Genomic DNA, 14,922 nt, shown 5'->3' on the forward strand with positions numbered 1-14,922 from the left:
TGAGGGTTAAACTGGGTGCAAATTAAGGAATAAATATCAAGAAACGAACTATGGTATAGAATCATAGAATCATAGAGTTGGAAGAGACCACAAGGGCCATCGAGTCCAACCCCCTGCCAAGCAGGAAACACCATCAGAGCACTCCTGACATATGGTTGTCAAGCCTCTGCTTAAAGACCTCCAAAGAAGGAGACTCCACCACACTCCTTGGCAGCAAATTCCACTGTCAAACAGCTCTTACTGTCAGGAAGTTCTTCCTAATGTTTAGGTGGAATCTTCTTTCTTGTAGTTTGGATCCATTGCTTCGTGTCCGCTTCTCTGGAGCAGCAGAAAACAACCTTTCTCCCTCCTCTATGTGACATCCTTTTATATATTTGAACATGGCTATCATATCACCCCTTAACCTCCTCTTCTCCAGGCTAAACATGCCCAGCTCCCTTAGCCGTTCCTCATAAGGCATCGTTTCCAGGCCTTTGACCATTTTGGTTGCCCTCCTCTGGACACGTTCCAGTTTGTCAGTGTCCTTCTTAAACTGTGATGCCCAGAACTGGACACAGTACTCCAGGTGAGGTCTGACCAGAGCAGAATACAGTGGCACTATTACTTCCCTTGATCTAGATGCCATACTCCTATTGATGCAGCCCAGAATTGCATTGGCTTTTCTAGCTGCCGCGTCACACTGTTGGCTCATGTCAAGTTTGTGGTCAACCAAGACTCCTAGATCCTTTTCACATGTACTGCTCTCAAGCCAGGTGTCACCCATCTTGTATTTGTGCCTCTCATTTTTTTTGCCCAAGTGCAATACTTTACATTTCTCCCTGTTAAAATTCATCTTGTTTGTTTTGGCCCAGTTCTCTAATCTGTCAAGGTCGTTTTGAAGTGTGATCCTGTCCTCTGGGGTGTTAGCCACCCCTCCCAGTTTGGTGTCCTCTGCAAATTTGATCAGGATGCCCTTGAGTCCATCATCCAAGTCGTTGATAAAGATGTTGAATAAGACCGGGCCCAAGACAGAACCCTGTGGCACCCCACTAGTCACTCTTCTCCAGGATGAAGAGGAACCATTGATGAGCACCCTTTGGGTTCGGTCAGTCAGCCAGTTACAAATCCACTGAGTGGTAGCATAGTCAAGACCGCATTTTACCAGCTTCTTTACAAGAATATCATGGGGCACCTTGTCAAATGCCTTGCTGAAATCAAGGTAGGCTACATCCACTGCATTCCCTTCATCTACCAGGGTTGTAATTCTGTCAAAAAACGAGATCAGGTTAGTCTGACACGACTTATTTTTCAGAAATCCATGCTGACTATTGGTGATCACAGCATTCCTTTCTAGGTGCTCACAGACTGTTTGCTTAATGATCTGCTCCAGAATCTTCCCTGGTATTGATGTCAGACTGACTGGGCGGTAATTATTTGGGTCCTCTCTTTTCCCCTTTTTGAAAATAGGGACAACATTTGCCCTCCTCCAGTCTGCCGGGACTTCGCCTGTTCTCCAGGAATTCTCAAAGATGACTGCCAGTGGTTCTGAGATCACATCTGCCAGTTCTTTTAATACTCGTGGATGCAGTTCATCTGGCCCTGGAGACTTGAATACATCTAGACTAGCCAAGTATTCTTGTACTATCTCCTTAGTTATTCTGGGCTGTGTTTCCTCTGCTGAATCATTTGCTCCAAATTCTTCAGGTCGGGCATTGTTTTCTTTATCAGAGAAGACTGAGGCAAAGAAGGCATTGAGGAGTTCAGCCTTTTCTGTTTCCCCTGTTTGCATTTCACCATCTTCTCCTCTGAGTGACCCCACTGTTTCTTTGTTCTTCCTTTTGCTACGAACATATCCATAAAAGCCTTTTTTGTTGCTTTTAACCTCTCTAGCAAGCCTGAGTTCATTCTGTGCTTTAGCTTTTCTGACTTTGTGTCTACACGTCTATGTCCTCCGTTTGGCTTGGGGATCTATAGTAAACTCCCACAATGAGGTCCCTGTTATTCTTCTCTCCCTTAATTTTGACCCAAACGCTCTCACTTTGGCTTTGAGGTTCTAAATCTTGGATCTCTTCACAGGTATACACATCCCTGACATATAACGCCACTCCTCCTCCTTTCTTGTCTGGTCTGTTTCTCTGAAATAGATTGTATCCCTCCATTATTACATTCCAATTGTGGGACTTATCCCACCAGGTTTCAGTGATGCCTATTATGTCATATTTAGTTTGCTGTACCAAGAGCTCAAGCTCATCTTGTTTATTTCCCATGCTTTGCGCATTAGTGTACGGACATTGAAGTCCATTAATCATTCCCCCGTGTCTCTTATTTAAGGATTTTTTCCTCCCACCACTAGGTCTGCGTGCTGTTTGCTCCAATTGGTCTATGGCATTTGGATGATCATCTTCATCAATTGATAGACTCCTACCTTCAGGAGCACTGTCTCCCTCCCCCACATTAGTCAGTTTAAAGCCCTCCTGATGACGTTTCTGAGATTTTTTGCAAAAACATTCCTCCCAACCATTGTGAGGTGCAGCCTATCGCTTGCCAGAAGTCCATCTTCAAGAAACTGCAGTCCGTGATCTAAGAATCCAAACCTTTCCTGTTTACACCACTTGCGAAGCCAGCTGTTCACTTCCACTATTTTTCCCTCTCTCCCTGGGCCACGTCGTTCAACTGGGAGGACACTGTATATTATTTTAATATACAGTGGTACCTCTAGTTGCGTTCCGCTCTTGTTACGGACTTTCAGCTTATGAACACGGCAAACCCGGAAGTGTTTACTTCCAGGTTCGCCACGTGCACATGCGCAGAAGTGATCTGTGCGCTTCGCGCATGCGCAAAAGCACTCAATCGCACTGCGCACATGCGCGAAAGAGGCACTCTAGTTGCATACTTTTCAGGGTGCAAACGGCACCCCGAAATGGATTAAGTCCACAACTAGAGGTACCACTATAATTAAATAAATAAATAAATAAATAAAATAACTCCCTCCATCCATAGATTTCAGGGTAGTTCACAACACAAAAATACAAGATTTTTAAAAAACCATAATAAAAACAAGAACAAAAAAATCCTCAATAACCTCCCTCGCCCACTAAACGATTGAGTTCTTACCCTTCACCATTAGGGTCCCTGGGCGGGCAGGCAACAACACAATACAAGAAAAATGCTAGCATAATAAAAACATGATCATGGTGTAGAGACTCTGATGTGGACAAAGATAGAAAGGCTTATTATTGTTTAATAATATAGAGAAATGGTTGTTGAAGTTATTGGAGACAAAGCTGATATGTTTGATTAGAGGAAAAACCATTGCTGCCATTGGGGAAATATTGCTTAACATCCTGGAGTGAATGTTTTGAATAATTTCTTTTATGTAACTGACATTTATGTAACTTCTTTTCTCCCCCCCCCCTTTCCCCCTTTGGTGCCCTCTGCTCTGGGCCACTTTGGGGGTCCAAGGATTATACACACATGAAGGTGGTGGGTGGGTGGTGGAAGGAGCCTGAATGAGACTCCAGGAAGTGAAGACATCCAACACTGAGAGAAGAAAGGGAGGCTTCCAGGCAAGGGTTAAGAACGACCTTGGAGACAGGAGTCTGAGTTTTCTTTCTCTGTTTTTGTTTTTATTTAGATTAGTTTCTTTTATCTTATTGTAGTATGAAAAAGCTTAAATAAAATCTTATTTTAGGAAGCAAGCAAGCAAGTATGGGGATTCATATGGTACTTACTCCATCTTTAAGGCAAGAAAATGGGGTGGGTGTACTCATCTTAAAGCAGGACCATTCAGCGTTAGAAACTGAGGTATGAAAGCTAGGCTCTAAATGGCACCTTAAACCTTGGTTATGGCCCAACAATGGAATGTCTAGGCACTTTTTATAGCAAGAATTCAAAGCTGAAAATGAATGAACTGCAGCTAAAATCTTATGTTCATTTTTCACATGGTCTGGTCCTTCCCCTGCCCACCCCCCTGATATTCTTAAGAGGGTCTCTTCTCCAGTCTTCAGAGAGTAGCTGGAAGGGGGGGAGGCAGAAAATGGTCCTCCTTTCCTTCCACTCTGCAGTTTTAATCTGAAATCTTAGGCTCAGTACTGCGCCCAGAGCTCAGAAACTGCTCACGCTAATGAAATTCCTTGTTGCAAAATGCGCCCAGAACAATGGGAGTTTCAAACATTCTATATATGTTTGTATATATGGCAGCATTCCATAGCTAACTCAAAGCATCAGCCAAATGTTCTTTTTTAAATTTCCTAAGAATTTTGAAGAAACTTGATTTTCAGGCTTTTATATGTGTCCATGAGGACTAGGAAGTTGTTGCACTCGATGGATTTCTGCTGCAAGATCCTCCTTTTTTCTGGACTATTGGCTGAAAGGCATTGTGCCTTCCACTCATTTCAGTGGGCTTTTTATTTTTTATTGTTACAGTTGCAGCTCACCACAAGGTTCTCTCCCTTCTCCTTTTATCCTCACAACCACCCTGTGAGGTAGTGACTGCCCCAGTGAGCTTTGTGAATGAGCGATGACTTGATTCCTGGCCTCTCCAGTCCCCGTCCAACGCTCTACCCACTCCACCACTTGGCTCTCTGCTGAAGAACTTTCCAGTGGATTGGGCCCCTCTGGTAATACCCCTTCCCAAAACCAAGAGCAAATGGTAATATTTTTTGTTGTTTTCACAGGAACCATGTTTCTAAGGAGTGTCAGTCAAATTAAAAATGGCCCTTCCCCTATTTTAGTCCCACACATTTAACAATAACTGAATTTGTAATGTTTAAAGGTTGGAAGAAACAGGTGTCCTCACTTAGGTTATTAACCCTCCCCTCCCCACCTGGGCTGTTGGATATACGCAGCCATACCAAGCTCTGGCTGTGCTGAAATCAGCATGCGATAATGAGTTTTGTTGCTTGCAACTGTCCTGGTTTGCTTCAGCCTAAATTATGCTATTCAAAAAAGGCCTGAGGAAAGCTTCCCCCCCCCTCTCTCTTTCTCTCTCTCACACACACAAACGCACACATACACACAACCTTAGCAATGGAGTTGCATTGGATGTGGGTACTGAATTTCTGCTACAGAGAGTCCTTAACCAGGTTTGATATCTCGGAGTGAACAAACCCCAAGCAACTTTATGTATAATAACCAAATTCTTAGAAGCCCTGTTAATTTTGACCAGTTCCTGCACAGCCAAGCATAAGCCTCCATGGTTTTTCTTTTGTCGTTTAATTGAAGAGCATGGAAAAACCTTACCATTTCTCCCTGCCTGACTGATTTTTATTTATTTCAGTCTACTTTCCTTAAAGGCTGTTAGCAATTAATAATTAAAAATGTAACACATCCAGATTTTTTAAAGGACAAGAAAGCAGCTGATGTTCTTGCTAAGATACTCTGGAAATTAATAATAATAATAATAATAATATCCTCTCTCTTTATGTCTTCACACTTTATTTTGGAGCTTTCTAGAATAAAAAAGAAGCAAATGACATTCTTTTCCAAAAGAGCTAAGTTGGACTTTCTATGATACTGTACTCTCTCCATAGAAAGTTAATTGAACTAATTTGCTGTCTTAAACTTGGGGCAGGAAGGAGGGAAATATGTCTTACCTGAAATAAGATCTTACCAGGAAAAGTCTGTTCTGCAGCAGCAGGAGAGCCATTTGCCCCTTGGCATTAGGCTTGGCAGAGGCGGGGAGGTTCAGACCTGAAAGCAGCTTGTGATGCCCCCAGAAGCAAGCAAGAAATGTTATTGGGGAGAACGAACAGCAATTGGAAAAGCCTTGGATAAGCTTAGGAAATTGGGGTGGGAGCCTCAGATAGATGATGGGTTGGAGCCAATGCAAGGGGGAGAGGCACAAGGAAAGGAGGTATGGTGGCAGTGTGGTGTAGTGGTAAGAGTGTTGGGCTGGGACTGAGGAGATCCAGGTGCAAATCCCCACTCAGCCCTGAAACTCACTGGGAGACCTGCCATAGAATCATAGAACTATAACATTGGAAAGGGACCCTGAGGGTCATCTAGTCCAACCCCTTGCAATGCAAGAATCTCAACTAAAGCATCCATGACAGATGGCCAACCTTTCTCACAGGGTCATTGTAAGGACAAAATGGGGAGTGGGAGATTCATGCACATTGCTCAAGCAATTTGGAGCTTAAGCTGGCTTGTGAGGTCTACTTTGTTGTGGTTTGTACTAGGGCTCTGAGGTCCATTTGGCAGAACCAGATGCAACACAATCATTTGGAGCAGGGCAAAAGGGAAGGGCGAGAGATGCACACTTAAAAGGAGGGATCAGGACAGGCTGCCTCTGAGCATGTACCCAGTCCATAAAAAGCAAAGTAGCCTTGTTGGCCTATAAGAAAACAAGTCCCAGATCCACATGGGGCAACACTTTACCAACGAAAAGGTCACCAAAGTGTATCAAGCTTCTGAGTTCTCCAGAACTCTCCATCAGGCAAGATGTTACACAAAGCAGGGGCGAGGGAAGCAAAGAAAAGCAAGAAGAAGAAGCACAAAAGACTGGAGAGGCATGAGTTAAAACTTGTAGACACAATTCCAAGATGGAGTTACAGGCTGAAGAAGCCCTTCTCAGGTAAATATCTAGAAGGATTCTGCTTACAAACCTACTCCGTTCAGAAATTTGTTCTCAGTAGTACCAACGCTGAGCTCAGGGTTCATTCTCAGGAAACTTGATTTCTGGCTTTCTCCTGAGGCTTCTTAGCTTCAGCTGCCCAATTGGACTAGGGACTGGGGATGATGGATTGCCTTTGTGTTGTTGCTAAACAATTGGGAAGTGGAAATCTGTGGCTATATGCAAATCATCCTGAGGTTCTACCTGCGTAGATCCTGATCTGCCTTCCGCCCTTTGCTGCCTTTTTAGGAAGGCGCCATATGAGCAAACATGAGGAAGACTACGGGGAGGAGGAGAAAGGGCTGGCCCTCAAGCCCACACAGACAAAGCCGGTCCTGCCTGCATTTTCCTACACCTTCTCATCATGTAATAGTATAATAATAATTACATTTAATAATAATTAATAGTAAAAAAATGAGTGACATGTCCCCACCAGGAGACATGCCCATTCTTCCAAAATTGGAAGGTCCCAAACAGCCATAATGAGATCAGTACCATACAGAGCATGTTCTGCTAGTTTAGTGTTAAGGTTTTTAAAAGGCAATATTCAAATAGGACCCAAAAATATAGTTTTTTTCCACCAGATTGCTGGCATGAAGGAGAAGCACATTTGGGAGTGTTACTCTTCATCTGGGGGTTTCCAGTTAGTTTCTTTCCACTTTTCCTCCGCAAGTGTTGGAAAGGTCAATCAATATAAGCTTTCCTAGGAAGGACACCCCAGTCTCATGCTATATCCTAAATATCTTCACAGAAGCTTATGAAAAGCTTGGTCTGTCGCTCAGCATCCAAAAAAACAAAGTGCTGCCCCAACAAGCACAAAATAACCCCTCTGCAGCACCACAAATCCAACTCAGTGGTGTAAAGTTGGAAAATGTCGATCACTTCTCCTACCTAGGCAGTTATCTTTCCACAAGGGCCAACACTGATGCCAAAATCCAGCATCACCTGAGCTCTGCAAGTTCAGCTTTCTCGCAATTGAAGTGCAAAGTGTTTGAGGACCGGGACATTCACAGGGAAACCAAAAGGCTTGTTTACAAAGCTATTGTACTACCAACCTTACTGTATGCTTGTGAAACATGGACCACTTATAAACGCCATCTCCAACTCCTCGAAAGATTCCATCAACAGTGTCTCCAAAAAATTTTATACATCACTTGGGAAGACAGGTGAACTAATATCAGTGTACTGGAAGAAGCAAAGATCACCAGTGTTGAAGCAATGATTCTTCAACATCAACTTCGTTGGACTGGTCATGTTGTGCTGATGCCTGATTATCATAGCTGTCAACGTTTCCCTTTTTTAAAGGGAAATTCTCTTATTCCGAATAGGATTCATCGCAAGAAAAGGGAAAAGTTGACAGCTATGCTGATTATCGTCTTCCAAAGCAACTACTCTATTCCGAACTTAAAAATGGAAAGCGTAATGCTGGTGATCAACTGTCTCAAGGCAAATCTAAAAAAATGTAGTATAAACACCGACAACTGGGAAACACTGGCCTGTGAGCGCTCCAGTTGGAGAACAGCTTTTACCAAAGGTGTCATGGACTTTGAAGACACTCGAACTCAGAACACAATGGAGAAACGTGCTAAGAGGAAGGCATGCTTGGCAAATCCACACCGTGATCAGCTCCTGCCCAGGAACCAATGTCCCCACTGTGGAAGGACATGTGGATCCAGAATTGGCTTCCACAGTCACTTACGGACTCACTGTTAAAACTGTGTTTATGGAAGACAATCTTACTCAGCTACGAGGGATCGCCAAAGAAGAAGATATGAGCATATGAACTCTTTATGTATAAAAAAATCAAATCTGTGTCCAGTGTCTGAATTTCACATCCAATATAAATGCAAAATGAGTTGAAAATGATTTTTCTTCTATTTTTAAAATTCTGCCATTTTTACTGTTTTGCATAGCAGGTTGCTAATCAGGGGAAGCGGCAGGGTGCTATGCGCTGGAGCAGGGTCCTCTGACGGCCAGGTATCCTACATAGCTGCTGCTCTCTCTGGGAATTGCTCATGGCCACAGCCCACAAGGGTTAGCAGGTGGCCCAGTGATCCTGAATCTTTCATAAAAAGGTAAAGGTACCCCTGCCCGTACGGGCCAGTCTTGCCAGACTCTGGGGTTGTGCGCCCATCTCACTTAAGAGGCCAGGGGCCAGCGCTGTCCGGAGACACTTCCGGGTCACGTGGCCAGCGTGACAAAGCTGCATCTGGCGAGCCAGAGCCGCACACGGAAACGCCGTTTACCTTCCCGCTGGTAAGCGGTCCCCATTTATCTACTTGCACCCGGAGGTGCTTTCGAACTGCTAGGTTGGCAGGCGCTGGGACCGAGCAGCGGGAGCGCACCCGCCGCAGGGATTCGAACTGCCGACCTTTCAATCGGCAAGTCCTAGGCACTGAGGTTTTAACCCACAGCGCCACCGGCCCCAAATTCTCTGTTCCGTCCCTCTTTTTATTATTATACGTTTTACTTTGCTTACAGGGTGCATCTTAATTTTTCCCAGAGGCGCTTTATACATTTACAGTGGTACCTCGGGTTACATACGCTTCAGGTTACATATGCTTCAGGTTACAAACTCCACTAACCCAGAAATATCACCTCGGGTTAAGAACTTTGCTTCAGGATGAGAACAGATATTGTGCAGTGACGGTGCAGTGGCAGCAGGAGGCCCCATTAGCTAAAGTGGTGCTTCAGCTTAAGAACAGTTTCAGGTTAAGAACAGACCTCCAGAACGAATTAAGTATGTAACCAGAGGTACCACTGTATACAGATTTGTGTTAGGGACTGGAAAGAGGCAGAGGTTAGTCTAGTTCCAGAGCCACAGCATTCTGTGTTCTGTTTGGCCTGTTGCCCCCCCCCCAATTATTTCTAATAAAGCTTCACCATGTGACCACTGAGATGTGTGCAGTTGGCAACCTCCGTTTCAGAAATCCCCATGTGCCCAGATCCCTTTGGGCTCCGCACTGCTGGAAGCCTGAAGCCAGGCTGGGGTACAGCCAGACCTTTGAAGCCGAGGGCTGGGGAGCTGGCTTTTCGCTCTGCCGCTTGGCAAGGGATTGGCTGGAGGCATGAGGGCACTGGTCCAAGATCCCAGGATCTGTAGAACTAACTGTACATTCCCATTTTATATTGGGATGTGAAAAGGTGCTAGAAGATGATATATTTTTTGCGTATTATCCTTCCTTCCTCACATTTGTGAGATCAGCAGAGTGCCCTAGAGAGGCTAGTTTTAGCCTTTTAGTCTAAGGAATGCAGGAAGCTTTAAGGCAGACCAGATTCTCCTGGTATTTCACCCCTTTCTCTCCCTTAAAACAATAATCACACAAACAGTCTTGTAAAAGGTAAATATAACATTTACTCACTCAAAATACTTGTTGAAGAGTAACAGATACAGAAGCTTTGTTTAGGCAGGCTTAACATGGTAATTCAGTTACAAATACATACTTAAGTCTAGCTTAAAATTGATGTTCTCACATTGCTGGCATGGTGAAAATAGGCAGGTGGGAGAATATCTATAGCTCTGCCCTCCCCATGTCGGCACATGGGAGCGTCTCTCACAGACTTCTCTCTGGCAAGTTTACAGGAAAACTGAGTTTCAGCTCTGATCCTGTGCCTGTAGGTGACCAAAAAGGGTGGAGGTGGCAGCAGTTGCCAGAGAGCAACCCTGGCAGCACTGCAGGGTTGTTGTGCAGCAGTTGAGCAAGGAAAAGGTGTGAGAGGCTCTCCTGGCAGCTCCCTTCCCAAGTTCTCTGAAGTTCTTGGCAACATCCCTGCCCACAGACTCTGCCTCCAGGCACTTCCCCCAGCTGGGAGCAAACTGGGTTGCGCCTGCAGCCCCCTTTGGCCATCCAAACCACCTTCCTTGTCACCGAGTCATTTGGTGATCTAGTGCCTAAATCACTGTCTGCACAGAGTCCTGCACTGTTAGCAGCAATCCAAGGTGCTGAGATTATGCAAAGGGAAAACTAGGCATTATTTCACCCAGGTCAAAGACCCAGTTTGGCACACCCTCCCATGCACATTTGCGTGTGTGCGCGCACACACACACACACAGGCTGGGAGCCTCAATGGCTGGAGGCTTCACCCAGAGCAAAAATCCTGGCTAGCCCCCCTCCAGCTACAGCTCTGGCTTTTGCAACTTTATGCATGGCGTTTTCCTAAACTTATTTTAATTTATACCTTGCATTTTCACAGGTGGGCACCTAAGGCAGCTAACAGTATGCATACCAGAAATGCAGCATAACTTGCAGCTATGAGAAGCCTGGAGAAAATGACCTGTGGATGGTCCACCCACTAACGGCTCTGCATTTTGTATTCTTCCTCAGAAGATTGCAGTGCTGGCTGCTGCTGGAAGCTGGGATTCTGAAGTGTAAGAGAAGCAGGGATATTCTGCATCGGCCAGCAGGCCTTTTCTGTGCCTTACCGAAGGCTCTGCTTCCTCAGGTAACTTGCATTTCCGTTGTGCTTAAACTGCTGCGTTATCTGTGTGGGAGTTTTTTTTGGGGGGGGGAGGATTCCCCACAATTCTTGGAGATGTTACCATAGAGGACTTGCCTGATTTTCAATACTAGAAATGAGATGTGTCTGGAGAGCTTTCTTTTCTAATGCATGATAAAGATGTAGTTATTGGCTCCATAGGGACGCAGGTGGCGCTGTGGGTTAAAGCCTCAGCGCCTAGGACTTGCCGATCGAAAGGTCGGCGGTTCGAATCCCTGCGGCGGGGTGCGCTCCCGCTGCTCGGTCCCAGCGCCTGCCAACCTAGCAGTTCGAAAGCACCTCCGGGTGCAAGTAGATAAATAGGTACCGCTCCGGCGGGAAGGTAAACGGCGTTTCCGTGTGCGGCTCTGGCTCGCCAGATGCAGCTTTGTCACGCTAGCCACGTGACCCGGAAGTGTCTCCGGACAGCGCTGGCCCTTGGCCTCTTAAGTGAGATGGGCGCACAACCCCAGAGTCTGTCAAGACTGGCCCGTACGGGCAGGGGTACCTTTACCTTTACCTTTTATTGGCTCCATAGGATCAAAAGTGCACTCTTCTCACTCACCCCAACCGCACATCTTTGCATGGAATGACATTTTTGTAGTACAGGCACGACCATTTTGCATGGGGATGGAGTGTGCATAAGCTTGCCCTGTTACACCCTGCCCCCGTTACTCCCCCATTCATCCCACTTCTGGGTCCAAAAGGACCCACATGTCGGGGGTCACGCATCAACTGGATACACCTAAACAGATCGCCGACTGCATTTGCTTGCTGGAGAAGTGCTAGAATTTGCAGTGTTGCTTGTGCTGTTTTATTGCTCCTATTGCCCACAGTACCACTGGCAAAGTGCAACACTTTTTCTCTTATCCCTGGTCCCTTCATCTCCAATGCCATCACCATTTTAATACAAGCAACAACCATTGTACATGTGTTGAATATGTGTGCAGCTGTGCACATGTGCATTGCCCCGAACCCAGAAGTGACTAGAAAAATGTCAAAAACAGCCCTAAAAAGAACACTGAAAGGGCAAAATTTTTGCAAAAACAGCACCTATGTTTACAAGTCCCCCAAGCCTTACAAGTGCAATCCCTGGAGCCATCAGCCACTGAGGCCTGTGGAGAGTTGGAGTTTGAGCAAGGAGGTTTGGAGAGAGTCTGTCAAGTGCTGCTGGTTTTTAAAAGGGGTTTTCAAGGCTTTCCAGAGGTTTAGAGGGTGTTTGCAGGCTCTTTCAAGGATCTTCTCAATATGCACTATTTCACTTAGACGTGTGGCGTAAAATGGTTGTTGCCTGCATTTTAAAAGTTGGTGGCTTCCCACTGTGTCTCTCCAGTGGAGTTGGGGGCACTTGGAGGAGGGTGGAATATGCTTGGCAAGCCATCAGTAAGGTTGTTTTCTATCCTTCAACAATCCCTGGTCAGCTATGAACTTTCTCTCCCCACCCCCCACCCCGGCCCCTGTACTTCCCCTTTAAATTCCCTGTGCCTTAATGTGTACATGACAACACAGCAGCCCTGCAATGTCCCAGCATAATCTCCTCCCATTCTAACAGGCAGTCTTTTCTTTGGGGCTGGTGCCTGCTCTCAGGCCTGGTTCTTAAGTAGGTAAATCATTAATGATTTGGGATAGAGACAAGGCAGCGTGATTGAGGGAAGCCATTTCCATCCCACCCCACCTCCTGCCTTTCCGTGGGCGCGACCGTCACCTGCCCTTCCCGCCTTGCCCTCGGGCCAGACCTCGCAACTCCCAGAGACTTGTGTTGGAGAGGGAAGGTGGTGCTCCCAAGCTAGTATTAAAGTGAAAGTTGAAGTGTGATATCTATTTAATTAAGAAGAAAAACACTGTTACTTGAATACCTGTCTTGTTGCTCTGACAGTAATGCTACATTGTTAAGTAAGTGGAAGCACACCTTAATTGTTATATGGATGTTTCATTAAATGTGAGGATCTCATTACCACTGTACTGTGTATTCTACCAAAGCAAGTTGAAAAGATCAAAGCAATGAGTTATGAAAGCTGAGACTTTAACAGAAGCCGTGTTGGTTCCTTGGCAGGGCCTGCCGATTGCTCCTTCTTTCTCATTCTTCCCTTACAGCTGGCCAAGGTCTGACCTACCAGCCAAATGTGGCCCCCCAACCACACATGGAGGTCAGGGGCTTGACCATCCCTTGCTTTTATTTTTGCAGTTGCTGACAGGTAGCCGAATAAGAGGCTCCTCAACACCCTGATTGGAACTCTGTACATGGCCAGTGGGCTACACTATGTAGGCCTGATCAAGTCTACATCAGTTTACCGTCTGCCTGCAGCTTTTTGCATTCCCATTTAATTTGCATAGTTCACCTGACATTATTCTCAAACAACACTGGTCTTGATACTTTCCCCTTCTAAAGTTGGGTTTACTTGACACAGGGCTAATCTGATAAATTAGGGAAAATTGGGCTCCAAACAGCTCTACGCATTGTCAGAGATTATTTGTTTTAGCATCATAGAATTGTAGAGTCAGAAAGGACTACGAGGGGCATCTAGTCCAAGCCCTGCAATGCAGTGCCCAACATGAGGATCATAACCCACAACCCTGAGATTCAGAGTGTCCTGCTCTACAGACTAAGCCAGCTCAGGGATGAGCAGATTGATTGTCGTTTCTGCTGCTCCCATAACTGCTGTTCCTTCTGTGCTTTCCCCCCATCTGGGCTCGTAACTCTTTTTGGGGCACTCCTGAATATGGGAATGTTTCCATTTATTTTGAATCCCCAGATTAACACAAACACAAAACTGTACAACCAAATTTACATAAAATTTCCATGGTGAATATATTGAACAGCCGTGTGTGCTGAGAACCTACAATCAGAAATGGGGAGGCCTGGGGAAAAACTGGAAAAATTGAAAAACAACAACAGTTCCTCCCCCGTTTTTGTTTTTGTTTTTTTTTCAAATAAGGAAAAATGACTTTGGAAAAAAATGGGGGGGGACCTGGATTCCCCCCCCCCATTTTTCCAGTTTTTCCCAGGGCTTCCCATATCTACTTACAATAGCTTTCATTTCTTTTTCATACTTCCAATTTGTGCAAAATCAGAAAATAGCACAAACAAATTTGCAATTGCCTGACTGCAGCATTGCACACATGTCCAGTTGGTATTTGGTTGTCACAACGGTTTTGTGCTGTAATTTCCCCAATGTTTTCATAGGTGATTCAATTTGGAGTGGTATCCTGGCATACAGTTCCTTACTGCCACTTTAATGGGGAAACAGAAGCATGTCCCTGCGCAAAGGATGGTGACATGTCCACTGGCCTCCCCTGTTGTGTGGCACCATGCCCACTAGTGCAAATGAAATTTAGTGCAACATGGCAGCATGTTGATTAAAAATCCCAAAACACCACAGTTCCATAATGCAACAGGCGAAAGGAATGTTAGCAACCAGGACACTTTTTTTCTATCTCCCTTAGTAAAAAGCTGAAGCAGGAGGGGGGAATCTGCAGCCCTCTGGATGTTGCTGGACTACAACTCCTATCATCCCTGGCCATTGGCCATGCTGGCTTGGGCTGGTGGGGGTTAGAATCCAGCAATACCTGGAGGGCTTTTGTCTCTGGGCTTTTGTCTCTTGTGCATTCATTTTAGAAGGGAGGAAGGAAAAGAAAAAAGAAAGGAAAGCTGCTCTCTTGCAGTCAACTCACACCCACACACCCTGCAGGCCATGACCCTGTAAGTGGAAGGCTAAGACTTTGAAGACTAGCACTTCTGATGCACATGCCTCTCTAACAGGGTAAGGCTATATTTTGCCTTGCATTCCCAACACCACACTCCTTGTTCTTTGTTCTAAGCTCCTAACCCTGTTAATTTTATGTGTTTTCATCAA

The 14,922-nt window shown here is 45.4% G+C and overlaps 1 protein-coding gene across 5 annotated transcripts in view; it reads left to right on the forward strand.

The window, feature by feature from the left end:
• The window catches only part of S1PR2 (sphingosine-1-phosphate receptor 2), a 79,325-nt gene that overhangs the window by 31,096 nt on the left and 33,307 nt on the right, over positions 1-14,922 (forward strand). For 2 of the 5 annotated variants that reach the window (XR_014559383.1, XM_083719604.1), the window contains exon 2: positions 10,787-11,035. The gene's annotated coding sequence lies outside the window, so the exon portion shown is untranslated. Of the gene's footprint in view, positions 1-10,724; positions 11,036-14,684; positions 14,921-14,922 lie in introns of those variants that run through there. The other 3 variants (XR_014559384.1, XM_083719606.1, XM_083719605.1) reach the window with 3 other exon arrangements.

The sequence above is a fragment of the Podarcis gaigeae genome (genome assembly GCF_964106915.1).
Source record: "Podarcis gaigeae genome assembly, chromosome: 17".
Classification (NCBI taxonomy): Eukaryota; Metazoa; Chordata; class Lepidosauria; order Squamata; family Lacertidae; genus Podarcis; species Podarcis gaigeae.